This window comes from Eutrigla gurnardus, assembly GCF_963514095.1.
Source record: "Eutrigla gurnardus genome assembly, chromosome: 2".
Classification (NCBI taxonomy): domain Eukaryota; kingdom Metazoa; phylum Chordata; class Actinopteri; order Perciformes; family Triglidae; genus Eutrigla; species Eutrigla gurnardus.
In genome coordinates, this window is record NC_139916.1 from 9,760,930 (window position 1) to 9,768,156 (window position 7,227).

General features: G+C 39.9%; 1 long non-coding RNA gene across 1 annotated transcript; it reads left to right on the forward strand.

The window, feature by feature from the left end:
• The first annotated feature begins 1,867 nt into the window (after positions 1–1,867).
• On the forward strand, positions 1,868–3,203 carry LOC311023336. Its single transcript, XR_014598208.1, has 3 exons — positions 1,868–2,005; positions 2,223–2,315; positions 2,885–3,203. It is a non-coding gene; the product is annotated as an uncharacterized lncRNA (long non-coding RNA).
• The last annotated feature ends 4,024 nt before the right edge of the window (positions 3,204–7,227 follow it).

Below are 7,227 nucleotides of genomic sequence, written 5' to 3' on the forward strand. Positions count from 1 at the left end.
GGAATGTTAGTTTATATTTCACACAGTATTACAAAGTGGACTACTTGTCTAACTGATGATCTGGTCTTAACTTTTGTTCTCTGGGCAGACCTAACAGTCCTATATACACTCAAAAAAAGAACTTTTTGGTGTTGTACAATATACTAGATTAGTTGGCATATATTCTACAGTATAATAATAAGTTTCACTTTGTACTAGAATTCCTTACGTAAAAATGTATATGTTTACATATTTTAATCATACAGTAAATTAACTATGTGGGAAAAGTAAATTTTACTACACAATTTCTCATACTGTTTACGTGTTTTATAATGACTGAACATAAATCGAAAAATGGTAAGTAAATTTTAATTCATCTAAACATGTATCCCGTTTGAAACAAACGACGCAGTTCAGAGCGACAGCGAGACGAGACGTTGACTGAGAGGAGAGGTGCTTCATGGCCGAACAAGTAAGTTATTGTCTGTCTACATTTGTGAAAATATATCGATATGTGTGTCAGAGAGAAGGACGGAGCCGTTTGCATAGCGCAATATGCGCGATTTACCAAGCCAACAGTGCTGCTGCCGGCTTTATGTTTGTGGCTAAACTTGAACATACTGAAATGAGTTTGAAACATGCTAAAGCTATATTAGCCGTCTGGTTGTTACGATACGGGACTCCCGGTAGCGAAGCGGGGTCCGGCACTTAATTCCTCCATGTCGCTGCTACAGTGCAAGTTCTCTACCGTCCCCTCACTCGTTCCACTTCTTCCCGTGGTAACCTGCCCCCCCCCCCCCCCTTTTCTCCCTCTTTCCCTCTCGAGTTCGTCACGTCTTTTACGTATGCTTTTACGTATTGTCATCTGTGGAGGTTTTTTTTTTTTTTAAGTAACGAGTCTGTTTTTACGATGTAAGGAGTAGATGTTAATGTTTAGTATATTGTGGGTGTATAGGCCTACTAGGCCTTTAGTGGTGAAGTCCGCCTATATTGTCATGATCAATTAGCTGTAACTCACACAAGAAAAAGTGTATTTGCACAAAAATGTAGCTTCAAAACACCTAAGTACACCTTTTCACATTTGGCACTTTATTGTATATAGTTATTGTAATAGTTGGTATTGTACAGTAAACTAACCTTTAAAAAACACTACCTTCCACAGGATAATGTTTTGTTTTTTAATTTAATCCAGAGGAATGCTCAACTGTTTTATTACAAATGTAACGTATGAATTTGTACTTTACATTTCTTTCACAGGAATCAAACAATAAAGCAGGGAATTATATCATCACATGTGGAGGGTTACATAGGAAGAGTGACTGTTCATCGCAGACATATTAGTCTCACAGGCAAGTATAAATCTAAATATGCATGCTCTTATACTGCTGTTGTTATTTTACCCTACTCTTCACTATATAATCAAATATAAATATGGGACTAAATGTTTTCAATTTTGATTTAATAACACAAATTCTGTTTGTTCATTTACAGGTTGACCTTATTCATAAAGGGAGCCAGTGGACAGTTGAGGTAGGGAGGAGGTCTAGAGAGGACAACAGGTTGACAGGTTTCAACTTTGTGTCAACAGGGAGAAACAGCAGGGCTGTTATGAGATGGGCATGCAAAAAGTGCAACTTTAGGACACCAAAACGTTTAGAGCTCTTAACGCATGATTGAAACATCTACACACCAGTCAAGGCCAGTCGCTACCTTGTTTATACTCAGATTGTCCTTGCTCATTTAGAGGTTGTGTTCTAAGTTAAAATTAAAAGCCAAATCGAGCCTTCATTTTTGTTCATCATTATTACAGTGCTACCTTGTGTATTGCACCATTGGGCTCAGTTCCTATTGTTGATTTTTGTCCATTCAGATCAAGGCAGAATTCAGAAGAATCACGACAATTCCCCTTGAGCAGACGTTCATGTACAAGTTCGACTACTACACACCAAAACTTATCAGCTTGATGAAAGCCAGGGGTGGTGGCCTTGGGATCAAGCTGAGGCCGTTTTTGGACAGACTGAGTCAGGTGTGTTTGTTCTAAATTGTGCTTATTCACACTGTATACTGCTCCATGCAATTAGAGCACCAACTCCTACACTTTGTTGCTTCCATGTTCTTCCACACTCCATGATTCCACAAATGGGTCTTGCTTTGGACTCAAGTCACTGTTTGTTGCAGATTTATGCAGTTCATTGTGCATGAATAAGAGGTTCAGTACTGACAATATATTCATCTGTTTACAGAACCAAAACATTGAAATGAGACGTGAAGCTATTATCCGCAGCCTTATCCTTTACCTTGGTGAAAAAGGGGAGGCTCTTTTTGAAGACTGCCCGGTAAGCATGTTTTTGTTGTTTTTTATTGTAAAGTTCGTGTAATATTTCATTAGCTGTTGGTTAACAAGATTAAACAGTTCAACTGATTCACTTTGCCTTTTCTTAGTAATAAGGTTCCAAATTTTAACTCAAAAGTAAGAGAAATGAAAAAAAGATGGTGTGATGGACCAAATAGTACACTGAAATAACCACAGGAAAGAAGCGACTGTTAGGAACTGGTACAAACCTATTGTTATGACCCACCCAAATTATCTGACACACCTGTCAAAGGGAACACAACATGATTTACTCTACCTGGCGAGCAGAAGGGGGGCATGTAACATTCTTCTGGGGTTACAAAGTCACTGGGTTTCTAGGCACAGCAAATTTGTGGAATGTAGCCATCTTGTGCCATCAGGTTTCACACAATTTAATTTACTCAGTTTAATGTAAACTGAGCAGTTCTTTTATCATGGAAGTTAACATGCAATTCTTTCTCCTCTCTTCAAACAATTAAAGTAATTCTATTTTTTTAAATGCATGTATATGTAAGTAGCATTATCTAAACTCTTTTTGTACATTGTATACAGGAGGACAGCCGCAGTGATGCAACTCAACACACTATGAAGATCATGGTTGTCCATGGCACTGATGGAGAAGATCCTGTTGATGTATCCATCCTCCTTGAAGGCAAGGAGATGTTGGCGGGATGCGGCAGCACTGCCAAAGCTTGCACACTGCTTATGGGGCTTATTTACGCCCTGAACCTTGCATACCCTCCAGCATTGCGCTACACATTTGAGGTTTTTCAAAAACTTTTTCTTGAACTGGATGGGATTAAGCTGTCTCCAAAAGTACAGAGTTTGAAGACGAAGTTGCTGTCTTAAATGCACACAGACTGGCAATGTTCACCAGCCTGTTTTCACATGGACATTCTGCTTGCCTTATACACTGTACAAGAATTGCTGCAACTTTGTTCAGTGTTGACCAAAAAACTTACACTTGACAAAAATAGGAATGTTTATCCTGCTTGTACCCTCTTTGCTCTTTGCCTCTGAGTTCAATTTAATCCAGGCTGTTTTGTATCACGTAAGGCACTTGTTCTGTCAGTTGATTGCAGATTATTGATTAAAAAAAAGTAATGTTTTATTCTTTAAAATGCAGTGATTTAGTTTAATTTAGTGAAGTGTGATTTTCTTCACACTGAATTTTTAGTTAAGAAAAACTGCTACAGCTCCAATCATACATCATGAAGATGTCACCCTGAGGTTCAGCACCCAAAGTTGATGTGACAGTTTTGTCTGGTAGCTTGAAAATGTGTGTCTTTTGACAGTGATATGTTGTTGTCACTAATGATACCTACCTGTGTGTTGACAAAATAAATAGGTTGAATTGCATTGTGGCTGTGATTTGTGATCTATGAAGATTAATTAACATTTATCAATAGAAGATTAACAAAATGTACATAATTATAATAAGTAATAATAACATACAATTAAGTAATTGAAAATGAAAAATGTCTAATAAAATCTACTTAGTTATTTCATTCAGATTTACTTAATAATTTCATAACATTGACGTTATTGTCTGTTCAAAAGTTAATTAGACTTTACTTAATTAGTTTAGATAAATATTATTTATGCATAAACATAATTAAGTAACATTTACTTAATATTTCCATGGATATTAAGTCTAGAATTAAGTACATTATACTTGATACTTGATAGTGAGATTTACTTAATCATGCGACAGTAAAAGTTACTTAGTTAGTGTTAGTGCAAATTGTTACGAGGATTTTATTAAGTAAATTCAACAAGTTATTTTTTTGAGTGTAGTATTGTTTACTTTATATTGACTTTAATTTGCGTTATTATGATTCTTTTGAATAAAACAAATACATCAAAAACATAACTAAACTGTAGGAATGTAAGTACATTTGTTCAAATTATATTGTCACAATAAATATTCTAATAAATGTGGTAAAGAGAGAATTTCAGTTAGCTTCATAATTCAAGGTAAATTAATGTTTTAAAGTAATCTTAGTAGCTAATTGCATTGGAAGCATGGTAGCCACGCCCTAAAGCATAACCTGCTTTGTCTATTTTACTCTAATGGGACCATAATCTACAAAAGGGACATAAATCTAAGTATTTTCATAATTTCGTATTAATGTGTGTGCTTCTGTTTGCTTGGTAATCAATTAAAATAACACCAACAACAAGTAAGAAGTTCATGTGAGATATTTTCCAGTCATGCCTTTCTTGTTTCTCTGAGGCTGCATTGAAATGATGAACACTTATAGCGAATATTTCCACAGCCACGGTGAACTTCCCAGGAGAGCTGACGTACACCGGGATGAAAGAGATCCACACGGCCCAGAAGATCAGCATGCTGAAAGTGATGAGCTTCGCCTCGTTGAAGGTATCCGGCAGCTTGCGTCCAAGGAACGCCAGGAGGAGGCAGACGAAGGCCAGCAGACCGATGCAGCCCAGGACCAGATAAAATCCAGGAGGCCATGGCTCCTTGCACTCCACAACAATCTATGTATGTCCAACAATACATGAATACAGATCAATCTATACGTATTGCAAAATTTCCAACATGGTGTGAAATAACGGTTTGTTTGCTTCCTGTCTGTTATTGCTATTAAAGCCCCAATGTGTAGGCAGGATTTGAACATTTCTGATTTTGCCATCACTTAGTGGTAATACCAGTGTCATTCTCACCTTTCCAGTTGAGGCTTGGTAGTTTGGGTTCTTGAATGGGAAGGGAGGTGAGCCCAAAAGCCAACCAGCACAGAGACAAAACTGAGGGCAAGATCGGGAAGAGGGGTGGTATTTATAAAGCACTCAAAAAAAAAAAAAAAAAATGTAATGCTCACAACCTGAGGTCAAATAAGTAGTGGTTCTATCGCCCTCCCACCTAAGGAGCCGTAGTGCAGAGGATCAGGGTCCTCTGTTAAGAGGGACCAAACAGCTTCACAGCCTTCGAACCAGGTACATGAGACCAGAAGGCCAAGAGAACCACAATGGTCTTAACGAGGAGGAAGGACAGAGGACAAAGCTGATCCCGAAAGCTGCCTGGCGGAGTCTACATGTCCACACGATGTGAGCGGAGGTTTGCTCTCGTAGCTGTGCTGTGGTTTAGGAGCTATGTAATGCAAAGGGAAAAGCCCTCCGATCACAACATCCCCTCCCGACTGCAGGGCCAGAGGCTCACCGTCTGTCAGTCTCACACAGTGAGGTAAGCTAGAGCTGACCTGACCTAGACCACCTGGTCTCTCTGTCCCGAGCTGCGTTTCAATAACGGTTTGAGTCGCCCTCGCTCACTTGCCCTCAGCCCTTGCTATGACGTCACACGGAGGCCCCTTGGAGGGTGGAGGGAAAGAGGGCGGAGGGAGAGTGAAAGGGGTAAATGGAACACACCTGCCCTCGTTCACTAACAGCCCAGACAATCATGGATCAACCACACGTTGTTGGAGTAGCGCTATACTGCCTATTCCAAATTACACAAAATATGCGGAGACTCATTTCATTGAGACGAAGACGTATTCTGCACTTGATGGCAATACGGCTGCTTATATACTTACACTTGTAAACGGTGGGATCTGCCATAACTCTGCAACAGACAGTCTAACTGCACAATTTAAGAAAATGAATTAAATTTAATTCATTTTCTACTTTCTTCTTTCTTCTTCTTCCTTGGTGATGAATAGACAGCAGACAATGGTGTTTAAGGTTCATTATCGCCACCGCATGGACATATTTTTCGTGCACCACTGCAATGCATTGTGGGTGATATACAGCTCTGAAGTGGCCATCGTTGTTCACTCGATCACTCAGCCCTCAAGGGTCGATCTCACGGAGTTCACTTCAGCTGTTCAGGGAAATGGAACAGCCCTTAAGATGGCGGCGGGGATTCCCCCGAGGGCAAGTGCTTAGGGCAAGTGAGCGAGGGCGACTCAAACTGTTATTGAAACGCAGCTCTGGTCTCTTTCACCACCCCTCTCTCTAAATGTAGTTCTGCCCTTTCCGTCATGTCTGACAATGCTGGACAAAGGAGGCTGGATGAGGCCCAAATAAGCAGCCAGGTAGGCGGTGTGTTGCCACGTCAACACCGACCCCATGAAGACCAGAAGATGATGGTCCTCCAAATATTCTTTCAAAGACTAAAGAGCTCAACTATATAAAAACAGGGATGTTTGCTTCGTTCCGTGGGTCATATGACTCATCGATGGCTCGACCAATGACATGCAGTGGTAGTTTTCACCCGAGCAGGCTGAAATTCAGTGTGGAAGTGTAAAGGCGTGTAATCCCTTTATTATAGAATTCAGAAGATGGCTTGGTAGTCTGCTGCTGCCTACTGGACATCATGTGGTAAAGGTAGTGTACATGTTAGAAGGTTGCATACATGCTTACGGCTGATTTACAGCTCAGCGTTGTTTGTTTAGTCTGCAAAGTGCAGAATTGCATCGCATAATTCGATTAGGACACTGAACCCCAGATTGCCGATGTGTGTGAATGTGTGTGTGATTGAGTATAAGATCCTGATGGGAAGGTGGCCCCTTGCATGGCAACAGGTGGAGGGCAGTTATGGGGGCATTTGTTGTTTTTTGTGCTCTTCCTCTATCTTACGACCTGTTTTCTCCTCCCTTTCCCAATCTTGTGAATTACACAGACAGTTTCATCTCAACAGGACGCTCAAGGCTGAAGATGTTTGAGGTGCAGCTGGCTTCCATAACATCCATATGTAGGGTCGGAATTTAGTGTTAATAATGGTGATGTTTAGAACCCTGTCTGTCAAACTGTTAAATCTGTCAACTAATCAATGAATGTAAAAGGAAATGATTAAACTGATCCATATATTCATAATGGCTGATGGGTTATGTTTGTAGTGTTGTTCAGTTGTCACATGTTGCACGTTTTCATGCATT